The 14,878-nt window shown below is 45.5% G+C and overlaps 2 protein-coding genes across 3 annotated transcripts in view; one reads left to right on the top strand and one right to left on the bottom strand.

The window, feature by feature from the left end:
* The window catches only part of LOC145358251 (angiopoietin-related protein 2-like), a 54,258-nt gene extending 49,742 nt beyond the window's left edge, over positions 1 to 4,516 (bottom strand). The window contains exon 1 of the mRNA XM_080212112.1: positions 3,893 to 4,516. The gene's annotated coding sequence lies outside the window, so the exon portion shown is untranslated. The remainder of the gene's footprint in view (positions 1 to 3,892) is intronic.
* Positions 1 to 14,878, top strand: part of ralgps1 (Ral GEF with PH domain and SH3 binding motif 1) — a 710,183-nt gene that overhangs the window by 333,237 nt on the left and 362,068 nt on the right. The window lies entirely within an intron of this gene.

Raw genomic sequence — 14,878 nt, 5'->3', positions numbered from 1 at the left:
ACCCAGCTTGCAGGTGCAGCAGGTGGTCAGGAAGGCAAATGGGATGCTGGCCTTCATAGCGAGGGGGATTGAATATAAAAGTAGGGAGGTCTCGCTGCGACTGTACAGGGCACTGGTGAGGCCGCAGCTGGAGTACTGTGTGCAGTTTTGGTCGCCACACTTACGCAAGGATATTTTGGCCTTGGAGGGAGTGCAGAGGAGGTTTACTAGGCTGATACTGGAGTTGAGGGGGTTGAACTATGAGGAGAGGCTGAATAAATTAGGCTTGTACTCGTTAGAGTTTAGAAGAATGAGGGGAGATCTCATTGAGACATATAAGATGATGAATGGGATGGATAGGATAGAGGTGGAGATGCTCTTCTCGCTCAGAAAGGACAGTAGGACTAGAGGGCACAGCCTCAAGATAAAGGGGGGGCGGTTTAGAACGGAGTTGAGGAGGAACTTCTTCACTCAAAGGATGGTGAATCTCTGGAATTCTCTGCCCACTGAAGTGGTGGAGGCTGCCTTGCTAAATATATTTAAGACGCGGGTTGATAGGTTTTTGATAGGCAAGGGGATTAAGGGTTATGGGGAGAAGGCGGGAAAGTGGAACTGAGCCACGACAGATCAGCCATGATCTTATTGAATGGCGGGGCAAGCTCGAGGGGCTAGATGGCCTACTCCTGCTCCTATTTCTTATGTGACTCATTTTTCATTCCCTCACCCCAACAGTATAAAAATCTCCCACTTTTTATGCCGTTTAGCTTTGACGAAGTCTGGACTGGAAACGTCAGCTCTTTTCTCTCCTTACAGATGCTGCCAGACCTGCTGAGATTTTCCAGCATTCTCTCTTTTGGTTTCAGATTCCAGCATCCACAGTCATTTGATTTTATTTATAGGTGGGTGCTGTAAGGTGGAACCGGTTATTTTCTTAATGACGTTTGCTCATTAGAAATAATACAACACCCACTTCCTCCTCAACCGCCCATTGGAATGATACTTTCGATGACTTTGTGGAGTGGTCAGTGTGTGCACAATGCACTGTTCCAGGCTCAAACATGCCTTCCTGTGTGGACTGCGAGTGCCAATAACTTTGGGGACACGCTGCAATCTTAAATGGTGGGGAACCGGAATTGGGTCAGGTTGCACTTCAGTCGAGCGTGATTTAAGATGCTTTCTTTCAAAAGGTTAATAGGACCAATGAAACTGAAACCAGTGTGCATGGGAAGTTTGGAATAAAAGCAAGGGAGATGTCGACATACGTTGGCAAGTCTGCAAAGGTGAAAGTCTACCGTAATGAAAACAGAATTTTGTTCACAGTTTCAACTTCTTTTCCTTTCTGTTCAAGTACACAATGTTGTATTGAACACTTGGGATATGTGGCAAATGAGAAATTGTGTTGTGAGCAATGTGGCACATTAGACTTTTAAAACTGGAGTCTTTCTCAGAGACTGACTGATTCACTGTTTAATTTCAAGAAGTTGGGAAAGTTAATGCAGGCCTCCCAGTGGGGTGACACTAAAGCTTTCGCTTGGGCAGCATAGTGGTTAGCACTGCTGCCTCACAGTGCCAGGGACACGGGTTTGATTCCTGGTTTGGGTGACTGTCTGTGTGGAGTTTGCACATTCTCCCTGTGTCTGCATGGGTTTCCTCTGGGTGCTCAGGTTTCCTCACACAGTCCGAAAGACATGCTGGTTAGATGCATTGGCCATCCTAAATTCTGCCCTACAGTCCAAAAGACGTGTTGGTTAAGTTAATTGGCCACGCTGACTTCTCCCTCAGTGTACCCAAACGGATGCTGGAGTGTAGCGCCTGGGGGATTTTCACAGTAATTTCATTGCAGTGTTAATGTAAGCCTACTTGTGACACTAATAAAATAAACTCAGTTTGAAGATATCGTGGACTGTCATTGGAACAACTATTTTTGAGTTTATCAGTTATTAGTCAAGTCAGTTTTTGACTGACTTCATTGGTGCAGATGATTTTTTAAAAATATATGCACTTATGCCACTCTACAAACTCTCTTTGGCAGCACCCTGCGTAATAACAGCAGGTATTGCAATAAAAGTTTCATGACTCAAGTAGCTATCCCTACGCTGGCAGTACCAGTCTTGCTGAAAGCTTTCATACAAGCGTTACCGTTATGAGAACATACAGTTTGCACTCTGTAACCAAGCAATTGAAGTCTCTCGGCACTACACAGCTCAGTACAACTGATTTTGCCACAGAACAGTTTTAAAAGTTTTCTGATCATTTTTGCGTGAAGTCTCCACAGCAGTTGCCTTTGGCCGTAAGTAGGCAATGCCGGTAATTTGACCTGCTGTAAAATGTCCAAGCGTTTAGCAATCCTGTGACAATAAGCTTAAGGATTTTCTTTTCTCTTCTGAAATCAGATTTTGAACAAAGGTGCTGACTGCCCACCCCCATTGCCCTCCCCACTGGGTATTGTTCTGTCAGTGCAGGGGCCGGGGGAGGAAGGGGGGGGGGTTACCTGGGTCTGAGATAACTGGTGTGTACTCTTTGTTTTGCTTCCAGTTCGGCTGCGAACTTGCCAAGATTTTTTCTCAACAGCAGCCTGCCTATGGAAAGTGTGTCTCATGTCCCACTAGTTTTAACTCCTAGTGTGCAAAAAAGGGGAGGAAAAATAAAGACCTTTCTCTCTGTCTCTCTTTCTTGTCAGTTTGATGCTATCTTGTCAGATGTGGTTCACTCCCCCCACCCCCTTCCCCCTCTCCACCTCCTGCCTCGTCCCTTTTCCCCCTTCCTCTGCATGCGCGCACACACACACACACAGACCACAGAGAAAGAAACTTTTGTTTCATTCAAAGCCCCAGCACCGAGGTTTGGAAGGGAGAGTCTGCCAACCCAAGAGACTGCGTCCCAGGAGCGATCAGCTAACTGGGCATTCTTGGCATTCTTGGGCACCTCATTAAAGTCTGTTGTCACTGGCAAGCCGCTGATGGGCAGACTGGACCTGGAACACACTTTTCAAACACAAAAAAAATCCTTTGTCTCTTTAGTGTCCCACTTTATTTTCGTGAAGACTCTTGTTATGAAGCAAATCTCTCTCTATTCAGGGCAGTTACAAACATTGAAACATTCAGTCTCATCCCACCTTGATTGATGCAGATATTTTGCAATAAGTAGAAGCTTATTTTGTTCTTTGCGAGGCTCATTTGAATACTTAAAGGAATATATTAAAAATTCAGCAATGTTAAACTATTTGAAGCTCGTTGAATCTGTCTGCAGGGAACTTGTGTGTATGTGTGTGTGTATGTGTGTGTGTATAAAGTGATGCTGTTGCACAGAAGTTCTGCCTTGCTTTCCGTTATCTTGATACACAAGGAGAGTGGCTACATTTACACACGTTTTTCTCTCTATTCGGGCTCTGTCTATCTGCAATTGTAATGCAAGTGCGTGTTTTGAACAGGACGTGTGAAAAACTGGTTAAAGTCACTTTTTCAGCCAGTTGTAAAGAAAAATGGCATGCAACTAAAAGCAGAAAAAGAGAGGGTGCCAATTTTGTTGGCCAGTGAACCCCAGGCATAAACTTTCTGATAAAATTGAGAACTCGCGCAATGTTCTGCAATCTCAGTCTTCGTACGCAGTGCTGCTGTGCTCCCCAAGTTACACAATGAATGACTAATTATCAACCCCCCCCCAACTTTTAAGAGAAATAATATTTCACAATAAAGCCACTAGGTTTTCCTGACATTTTTAAGGGGGCTGCCACAGAAGGTCATTAAAAGTCTGGATTTCAGCGTTAATGCAGCACCACTTGATTTGTCATTGTCACCATCAGGCTTTCTGTCTAACAAAAAAAACACATTCTGCCCTTAACTAATTGGCTCCCTTCTGCATTTGACGTTTAAAACTCGCTGTGAAGTCTGAGACACTGAACAGTCTTTCTTACCAGATTGACGTTGCCAGTATTTGCCGTCCTTAACACTCTCTTTAACTTTCTTGCCTCTGTTCTTTAAGTGGACTAAATGCCTGCGTGGAGTGTAGCATCTCACCAGAGTGACTGCTGTCAGAGACTCCAATCTCTCCTCTGTGTAAATCACTGTGGTTCTCTGGTCAAAGGCTCTCTCAAGTGCTTGATGCCCAGGTCTCAGTTCCAAGTGGTGAATGTCAGAAAGGTTGTTTTTTTAAAAAATATATATATACTTTTTATTCCAAACTCTCCTATTGACACTTAGCCGGTCCTTTGTGTTAACAGCACCATTGGGTCTTCACTGTTTGCTGCGATTAAATGTTGTGAAGAATGAGTGAAGAGAGTTTTTGTTGCCGTCTGTGAAGGCAGAGTGAAGTGAGCAGGCTGTCAGAAGTGAGGTTTGCTGACACACCAGGCTGCCTTCAGCGTGGCATTGCCCTGAAGTACATTGAAATCCAGCATGTCATCTTCTTAGTCCTGAGCATGTACACTGAGGGAAAACTGACTTGGATCCCTCCTTTCTGTTGGGTGTATTTACATTCTGAAGAGTGCTGCCGAGTAGGACTGCAGCACGTAGGAAGGGAAGTCTTGCGTATGGGGGGGCTGGGGTGGGGGGTTGGTGGGGGGGGGGAAACCTCCTTTTATCCACTCCTTCTGTGTTCAGAGCTGCCCGAGCAGATGTACAATCTGCAGAGGCTCAGTCCTCCAGCACAGATAGCAGTGGGCGGGCTCGAGGGGAACGCTTCAGTGCAATGATGTCAGAGCAGCCTGCTCTAATTAAAGGGATGTGGACTGCACCCCCACCCCCACCGTCCCCTGAGCCTTGGGCAAGCTCTTGTGATGGAAAGCCCTGCCTTTTGACAGCAGCAGGGAAATATGCAACCCCCTTCCAATGAAGATGTCAACAGTTGAAATTAGATATGTCAGCAGAGGGCAGAAGACCTCCTCTGCTTTGCACTCAAGCTCATTTTGTTTGGGCACAGCTCTTATGAGGGAGGGTGTGTTAACGTAAGCCTACTTGTGACACTGAGAAATAAACTGTAAACTTTGCCGGTCCCCTTGTAGTCTTAACAAGGAGAGGGCGAAGGAAACTGAGAAGAGAAAGTGGAACATAACATCAGATGTGGTGAGGAGGAAGGTCAGCAAATCTGAAGGATAAATAAAGTGAGTCGGAAACAGTGCGTGGTATTGTTTAAACTATTTCACACAATACTTGTATCACTAAAATCTCACAGTATGTGTACTGTTTCTTCCTCCAACCGCACCCCCCCCCCCCCCGCAACATTTCAGGAAAATTATTAATAATAATGTGTAATGGAAATTTCCTCCTTGTGTTGAAAGATGTCTTTTTTTTAATTAGGGGAGAAATTGCAACTCCTGTGTACGTTAGCGGTGACCAAATAAAATCTGACACAAACCATTTGATAACTTGTGGATGGCGGGGGAGGGGGCCAAGATGACGTTGTGGTTACTGTACCTTAAAAGAGGCACATTGGCAAAGGTGTTTCAGGACAGGAATAGGCCATTCAGCCCCTGCAACCTCTTCCATCACTCACTTAGATCTTGGCTGATCAGTACCGCCAATCCATTCATCCCACTATCCCAGTTGCCATACTCCCAGATGACCAGAGGCTGCTCTGCCTTTAGAGGGGAGATGGGTTGAGGAAGGGTGACTGGTGGTGGTGACTTAACCTGAGGATCACCACACCTCAGGTGAGGGGCAAGGTTGAGAAGCCGGGGTCTTCATGAATAGCCTCGGCTGGTATGGGAATTGAACCCATGCTATTGGTGTCACTCCGCATCATGAACCAGCCATCCAAACAACTGACACAAAATACAATAACCTCATTAAAACTGGCCTGCCTTTCCCCCCGCCTTGCTAAACTCCTCAGCCTGAATTTTCTTGCCATTTGGGCAGATAGTCCCAGGCCAGAATGAAATGTGTGTTGCTGACACACATGGGTAGCTGTGGCCCCCTCCCCCTCACCCCCAGGCTGTGGCACCCCCTTGCCTCCATCACCACCAGCCAGGGATGAGTAAATATTTCCCCTTTTGGGTCAGATTTGCCCACATCTCATCCGATGAAAGCATTTAAGATTTAAAAATTGTAGTTACTCTAATTGTCAGTGTGACAGCAGACAATGAGGCTGTATCTGAGCCAATACAGACTGAGATGTTTTAACAAAAGTGTAAGTCTATTTCCTCATGCTGGTTTACAGTGAAAGTATGTTGACAAATGAATCTGTGGACAGTGCTTTCTAGTGATCCATCTATCTATCTTGTGTGTGCACAAAGCATGTAGTTAGCAGTTAGTTCAGTGCCAAACACATATGAATCATATATCAAATCCTTAAATGGGTATTTTCGAACATTTCCGTGGATACGGTGCAAACAGAAACAAAATACATTTGTTGACTACAGTGAGTAAGTTTTGATACTAACAACATGTTATTGAACAATCGCTCCTGGCAGTTGGACTGCAAAGTACTCGAAGCTGCTTCGCAGCAGATGAGATATGAAATATTCATGTAAATAGGACGCACATGTCAGGCTTTCCACTGGAGCTAAATCCTGTGTGAAACTGAAGGAGCCTGAGACTCCGAGAGCTAGTGCTGCCAAATAAACCTGTTGGACTTTAACCTGGTGTTGTGAGACTTCTTACTCTGATTAACCCAATCCAATATCCGCACCATGAAAATGATGAGAGACTGGAATCGTGTTCCCTGATATCAAACGGGTTTACTTCATAAGACCATAAGGCATAGGAGCAGAATTAAGCCACTTGGCCCATCAAGATTACTCTGCCCTTCAATCGTGGCTGATATTTTTCTCATCCCCATTCTCCTGCCTTTTCCCCAAAACCCTGATCCCCTTATTAGTCAAGAACCTATCTGTCTCTGTCTTAAAGGTTCAGCTTTGGGTGTAAGTGATGCTCTTATTCCTAGCCCATTTTGAGGGAGAAATGCTGAGCAGGAACCAACATGGCTCAGTCAAGCATTTGTTGTCTTGGGATTTATTTTATTTCCCACAAACGATTTTTCTTGTCAAGTTTTCTGATGTTACCACCAAACTTGTGTGACAACCAGACCAGGAAGCGTTAGGGACACTCTCTCCCTTCAGTTGATTGATTGTAGCAAGGTTTTAAAATTGAAAATAATTATTGTGCCAATTCAGTGCCCACACAATGGGTGGCACAGTGGTTAGCACTGCTGCCTCACAGCTCCAGGGACCCAGGTTCGATTCCTGGCTTGGGTCCCTGTCTGTGTGGAGTTTGCATGTTCTCCCTGTGTCTGCATGGGTTTTCTCTGGGTGTTTTTGTTTCCTCCCACAGTCGGAAAGATGTGCTGACTTGGTGCACTGGCCATGCTAAATTCTCTCTCAGTGTACCCAAAGTGTGCCCATGTCCATGGTTGATCATCGCGATGAGCCAGTAAGATGGGGGCAAGAGGTGGAAAATTGCGTTCATGTCTGATTTCTTACCTCTCACAATCTTGCCAGCCCTGTTTTGTCGGCAAAATCAGCCTCACGTCCAGGAAGGGCATGAGATGGATTTGAATATTAGTGATATGATTTATATGTAATTAACAAGCCCCAGACGCAATCGCCCAGGCTCACCTACCTCAGTCTTCTCACTGATTGAGGGCCTCGTCGGCAAGGATCACCGATAGTCCCCATCAACAGGGACCAGACGTGATGGCTCCATCTCTGGGCTGGAAGTTATTGGAACCCCGTCCTTGGTTAGCTGGGGTAGGGCCAGGCTGCACCCATGGGGTAGTGCCAGTGTGGCACTCTGGCACTACCCACTGAGCACCCTATGCCAAGGGGGTGGGGCCTGAGGAGGGGACAAGGGGGTGCAGCCATGACGGGGAGGGAGGCACAGCAAGGGGGGAAGGGTGGTAGGAGGAGGGGGGAAAGGAGTAACTCTTCTGGTGGGGGGGGAGGAATTGATCAGTGGGATCAACAATCAGGGGTGGGTCAGAGTTTATGGGGTGTTGGAGGCAATCAGCCAGGGTTGTAATTGGGGGGTGGCAATTATGGGTCTTGGGGGCAATTGGCTGGGGTTGCAATAGGTAGGGAGGGGAGGGGGGAGAGAGAGAGAATGATGTCCATTGGGGTGGGGGGAGGAGGAGAGTGACAGATCTCCCTGTATACTGTGTACACAGTACATTGTGAGACTCGAGCACCTGCGCAATGGTGCCTCTGGACCACAGCGACCGGCCTCTTAGGGTAACTGAGGCTCCATCCCTCCAGTAGTGAGAATACACTATAGTTTGTGGATTGGAGAATGCCGTAAATTTCCAATGCTCTCAGCAATGAATAAACCAGCGAGAAAACCTCCCATTTTTTCTTCTGTTGGACACCTTAGAATTTCTATGACAAAATTCTGCCCTCTAGTTCGGACCTTTAGCATCTCCCACTTTCTCCTTCCTTTGCTGGAAGCAATGTTGCTTGATAAGCCATTCAAGTGTGCATAGGCAAGAAGATGGGGTTCATGCACATCAATCCTTGAAGGTGACAGGACATATTGCAAGAATGGTGAACAAAACAAAAATGAGGTCTGAGCTTCATAAACACTGGTATTGAGTGCAAAAGCAGGGAGGATATGATGAACCTTTGTAAAACACAAGCTTGGCTACAGCTAGTACATTGCATATAATTTTAATGACCGTACTTAGGAAGGACGTGAGGATTCTTGAGAGAGTGCAGAGCAGATTTAACTGAATGGTTTTGGGGATGAGAGAACTTGGAGAAGCTGGAGTTGTTCTCTATGGGGCAAAGAAGATATGATAAAGGCGGACAAAATGATGACACAGTTAAATAAGGTAGCCAGGCAAAAACTATTTCTTTTAGCTACAGGCAGACACAGATGTAAGGTTTTTGACAAAACTTGCAGAGGGAGGCGGTAACCAACTTTTTTATGACCTGGACCTTGTTGCCCATGAGGGTGAATGATTTCAGAAAGAAATTACATGGGCACTGAGAAAATAAACATGCAGGGGTAAGGGAAAAGAGAGGGAGAATGGGACTGATTCAGTGGCCAGATATAGAAATGGGGGCATAGGTTTGATGGGCTGAATGGCTTCCTCCTGTACAAGGCATACTGTAAAAAGTCTGACAACACCAGGTTTTAGTCCAACCGATTTATTTGATAATAGACTCACAAGCTTTCGGGGTTAGTTCCTTCGTCAGGTGAATGGAGAGTTCTGGCCTCAGACAGAGCATATAAAGCACAGACAGTTTAGAGATTACTGATTAGAATGCGAATCTTTACACCTAACCTGCTGTTCAAGACATGAAGAGGCTGACAATGTGAGTGGAATTTGTCAGCCACTTCAGGTCTTGAACAGCAGGTTAGGTGTAAGGATTCGCATTCTAATCAGTAATCTTTAAACTGTCTGTGCTTTATATGCTCTGTCTGAGGCCAGAACTCTCCATTCACCTGACGAAGGGACTAACCCCGAAAGCTTGTGAGTATATTATCAAATAAATAGGTTGGACTAAAACCTGGTGTTGTCAGACTTTTTACTGTGTTTACGCCAGTCCAATGCCGGCATATCCACATCAAGGCATACTGGCCAGGAATTAGCACTGCTACCTCACAGCGTCAGGGACCTGGGCTCGATTCTAGCCTCGGGTGACTGTCTGTCTGTGCAGTTTGCATGTTCTCCCCGTGTCTGCACGGGTATTCTCCAGGTGCTCCGGTTTCCTCCCACACTCCAAAGGTGTGCCAGTAAGGGGGATTGGCCATGCTAAATGTGTGGGGTTATGGGGATAGGACTGTGCCAGAGAGTCGGTGCAGACTCGATGGGCTGAATGGACTTCAGCACTATAGGAATTCTTTGTGCCACTCTTGGTCAATCAACATCTCCAGTGGTTAACCCCAGTGCTGAGGTAAGGCTGGAGTAAAATCAGCAAGTGAGTTTTTACCTGATTTGGTTCTGTAGTTGCCCTGTTGCCTTGTACCCCGCTCCGAAACTTCCACTCTTTCCTTCCTTCACCTGCAGCAGCAATTTCACCGTGCTTATCTCCAGATGATAATCTGCCAGAAATCCCCTTCAAAAATCACTACCATTTTGTTTTTTTTTTGTGTTTCTGAGAGAGGAATAATTCCTGTGAAGCTTTTATGGAGCATTCTTTCAAGAGTTGGCTGAGAAAGCAGTCACCTCTGCACGCAATTCCTAAGTCTGCAATGTCAGTTATGCTTTCTTGAACGCAGTCCAAACTGCGACAGTGAAGGGGATAAATATATGTGCCTAATGTTAAGGATACCAAAGAGGGCTCTGTAAACGGAATGAAATTGGATTAAGAACAGCTGATCCTATTTTGAAGTCAGGTCTTTGCTTATGAAGTACCATTGTGCATTCTTTACCCTGTTTGTAAATGGGGAGGTTCAGCCATACACAGCTTCGAAACACAGTGAATGCATTTAATGTGAATGAACAGAGAAAGATGCCATTGATTTCCATTACGGTCCCCATTCCAGTGTTAATCAATGGTCGTTATCCTCTTGGTATATAAATAATGATATGATGGAGTGTCTGGGTCTGTACTCAATGGAGTTTAGAAGGATGAGGGGTGGGGATCTCATTGAAACTTGCAGAATACTGAAAGGCCTGGATAGAGGGGACGTGAGGAATATGTTTCCATTAGTGGGACAGACTAGGATTCAAGGGCACAGCCTCAGAATAAAGGGACAGTCCTTTAGAACCGAGATGAGGAGGGATTTCTTCAGCCAGAGGGTGGTGAATCTGTGGAATTCATTACCACAGAAGGCTTTGGAGGCCAGGTCACTCAGTATATTGAAGACAGAGATAGATTGGTTTCTTGATTGGTAAGAGGATCAATGATTACAAGGAAAAGGTGGGGGAATGGGCTTGAAAAACTTATCAGCTATGATTGAGTTTGGGCAGATATTGTCCTCCAACATCTAATGGTCTTATGGGGTTAACATTCTTATTCAGGTTTCTTCAGTGAGTAGATCATTCCTGTGGACACCATCAAATCTTTTTCTCTTTCCCTTCTGTACGTAACTGAAAAATGTAACATGAGTGGGATTTTCTGGCCCTTCCCATTAGCAGGACCTTCCTGTTCCACCAAAGGTAATTCCTCCCCCCTTCAAAATGGGTTCCCCAGTTGTGGGACAGGCAAGCCACGCAAAATGGCGTAAACATTGGCAGGACTGGAAGATCCCACTGCCGTCCAATGGCAAACCATCTCTGCTGCTAGAGGGTGGGTGGAATCCTGCCCTCAGTCTTAATATTGCTTCTGAATTTATTAGTATTTACTTATAGATACCCGAGTAAGGAGAGTCAAGTTTGAAACTCAATTAAACTTGATATTCACACTTCTGCTTCAGAGAATGTAGTTGCCCACACAGGGAGGGGGCGACAGAGCAAGGGGGAAAATTAGATTTCTGCAGGACATCAAAATTGTCACCTTTCTACTTCAACACAAAGGATAGCAATAATATCCATTGATTGGATTCTGTGCTGTTGGTACATGAACACCTCAGTGACTAGAGAAACAAAGAGTTCTGAATCTGAAACTCTCAGCCTTTCCTTATCAGCCTCATTTCCCTCAGAATCTCTGAATTTTGTCCCGTTGAAACTCGTTTGACTCCAGTATTCTGGGCTATCGCTGAGTTACGTCCTTTTGTACTCTGATCTTTAACTTCTCTGTGTCCGGTAGCCGCGTAAACAATTTTCATATCAGCTGTTATTGTTTGCTTCAGGGTCGTCTTCCTCGCCGGCACCTCCTGATCCACCAATGCCTTAAGGTTTTTAATCAGTTGGGGCTTCCCGCTGGTGACATTGGACAGGCAGACACCCAATATCTGTCCGTGTGTAAGGTGGAAATCGTGTCTTACAAATTTAATTGAGTTTTTTGAAAGGGTGATCAAGAAAATGGATGAGGGCAGTAAGGTAGACATTGTGTACATGGACTTCTGTGGATAAACTGGGACTTTTTTCCCTGGAGTGCAGGAGACTTAAGGGTGATCTCATGGAGTTGATAAAATAATGAGGGGTATAGATTAGCTAGAAAGTCAACACCTTTTCCCAATGGCAGGAGAGTCTAAAACTAGAGGGCATAGATTTAAGGTGGGCAGGGAGAGATCCAAAAGAGTCCAGAGGGGCAATTTTTTTCGCACAGAGGGTGGCGAGTGTCTGGAACAAGCTGCTAGAAGTAGTGGTAGAGGCGGGTACAATTTTATCTTTTAAAAAGCATTTAGACAGTTACATGGGTAAGATGGGTGTAGAGGGATATGGGCTAAACATGGAAAATTGGGACTAGCTTAGTGGTTTAAAACAAAGGGCAGTTTGGACAAGTTGGGCCAAAGGGCCTGTTTCCGTGTTGTAAACCTCTATGACTTTAGCAAGGCCTTTGACAAGGTACCGCATGTAGACTGGTCAGTAGGATTGGATCACATGGGATCCAGGGAGAACTAGCCAATTGGATACAAAGTTGGCTTTACAGTAGGAGACAGAGGGTGGTGGTAGAGGTTTGTTTTTCAGACTGGAGACCTGAGACAAACAGTGTGCTGCAGGGATCAATGCTGGGCCCACTGTCCTTTGTCATTTATATAAATGGTTTGGATAAGAGTATAGGTTATGCAGTTACTAAATTTGTGGATGAAACCAAAGTTGGTGGTATATTAGACAGTGTAGAAGGTTACCCAAGACTATAATGGGCTCTTGATCAACTGGGCCTGTGGGCCGAGGAATGGCAGATAGAGTTTAATTCAGATAAATGTGAGATGTTGCATTTTGGTAAGACAAACCAAGCAGGACTTACACTGTTAATGGTAGGGCCCAGGGGGGTGTTGTTGAACAGAGAGAGACTTAAGTGCATGTGCATAGTTCCTTGAAAGTGGCATCACAGCTGCACAGGGTGATGAAAAAGACATTTGGCACTCTTCCCTTCAGTGATCAGAGAAGTATAGGAGTCGGGACATTATGGTGCAATGGTACAAGACATTGGTAAGGCCACATTTGGATTACTGGTCGCCCTGCTATAGGGAAGATGTTATTAAACTGGAAAGGGTACAAAAAAGATTTACAAGAATGTTACCAGGACTGGAATGTTTGAACCATAAGGAGTGGCTGGGCTATTTTCCCTGGAGCATAGGAGGATGAGGGGTGACTTGATAGAGGTCTATAAAACAATGAGGGGCATAGATAAAGTGAATAGTCAGGGTATTTTCTCCAGGGTAGGGGAGTCCAAAACTAGAGGGCATAGGTTTAAGGCGAGAGGGGAAAAATTTAAAAGGGACCTGAGGGGCAACTTTTTCCATACAGAGGGTGGTCCTATATGGAATGAGCTGCCAGAAGAAGTGGTAGAGGCGAGTTCAATTACAACACTTAAAAAAACATTTGGGCAGATACCTGGAGGATATGGGCCAAATTCAGCCAAGTGGGACTAGTTCAGGTAAGAAATCTGGTTGCCATGGACAAGTTGGGCCAAAGGGCCTGTTTCCGTGCTGTATATCGCTATGACTCTATGCTGCCCCATTGGACCTGAACCAGTGCATTTGGGTCTCAGTCCCCTGGCTATATCTGACCCTGTTGGCTGTGTTTCTTACTGCCACAATTTCTCTGTTTGCATCCTCTGGGCTGCATTTTGCCCCATCCAGTGCCAGGCCTCTCCTGACTGTATCTCCTACTATTCCAAGCGCATCCTTGTCCCTATTCTGGCTATCTGAATCCTCCTCTGGTGGTATTCCTTTTTTTTCAGGTTTGTTCCGTTTTTTTTAACCCAGGCCAGCCACTGCCCACTTTTTTGTTCACCTCTCTCTCGCCCATTTGTCAGTCAGGAAGACCAAAGCGGAGCTGACTAACCTCGACTGTTAGAGTTGACAATGTTGGAATTCCAGCAGTGCTGGAAACAACAGACTGAAAACATAAAATAAGAAAACAAAGCAGCCAGCCAAATTAATATTCTTGAAAGGAAACAAAAGCCTCACTGAAAAGGAAAAAAGGCAGTGTATAATTAAATAAAACAAAAATAAATTGGAAATATAAAAAGAAGTGTTGCGTAGATTTAATGACAGGAATCTGTTGGTGACTTTTCTAAAATAATGGCTTATAATGTCCCGATGACTTAGCGTTGGATTTGAGGGGTTACCTCAATGATGCGTTGGCGAATCACTCTTGAAATTATCCAGGTAAGGGTTTACCCGGCAATTGCCCAGAAACGCTAACTTCTCCTGAACAATAGCACTGCACTGGGAACCATCTGACAAAGCTATTTAAATCACAAATTTCAGATGGTTTTGCCAGTGTTATGCTAATAGTTACTCCTACCCCAATCTGACCTCCCCCCTCCTGTGACCCGACCACCCCTTCCCCTCCCATCCATGTCCAATCCACCGCCCGTCCAATTTGTGATATTTCTTTATTCATTCTTGGGACATGGGCATTGCTGGCTGGCCAGCATTTACTGCCTATCCCTAGTTGCCCTTGTTCAGAGGGCAGTTGAGAGTCAACCACATTGCTGTGGCTCTGCAATCACATGTAGGCCAGACCAAGTATGGACATCAGATTTCCTTCCTTAAAGGACATTAGTGAACCTGATGGGTGTTCTGACAATTGACAATGGTTTCATGGTGAAATTTGAACCCGGGTCCCAGAACATTAACTAAATTTTTGGATTAATAGTCTAGTGATAATGCCACTAGGCCATCGCCTCCCCTTTATTCCCTGACCTCTAAAGTCACCTACATCCCTTGATCTCTGACTCCGCCAGCCCAACCCCACCCCCACCTTCCAACCTCCCCGAACAGCCAAATGCCATCCAGTTACATTGGAAATTTACTGTCCTCTTGGCCAATCAGTCTCACTGGGCCCTTTAAGCTGATCTGCTTTATGGCAGCGAATGGGGTAAAGCAGGGGGTGTGTGGCCCTCTGACCCCGATGCAGCTGGATTACTCTGGGGCCTGTGAGGACTCAGGCCCCCCAAGTGGGTCCG

The sequence above is a fragment of the Carcharhinus amblyrhynchos genome, chromosome 25 (assembly GCF_965287045.1).
Source record: "Carcharhinus amblyrhynchos chromosome 25, sCarAmb.v2.hapA, whole genome shotgun sequence".
In the NCBI taxonomy this organism is placed as follows: Eukaryota; Metazoa; Chordata; class Chondrichthyes; order Carcharhiniformes; family Carcharhinidae; genus Carcharhinus; species Carcharhinus amblyrhynchos.
Note: the sequence above shows the minus strand (reverse complement) of the source record. Positions and strands in the feature narration are given on the sequence as shown.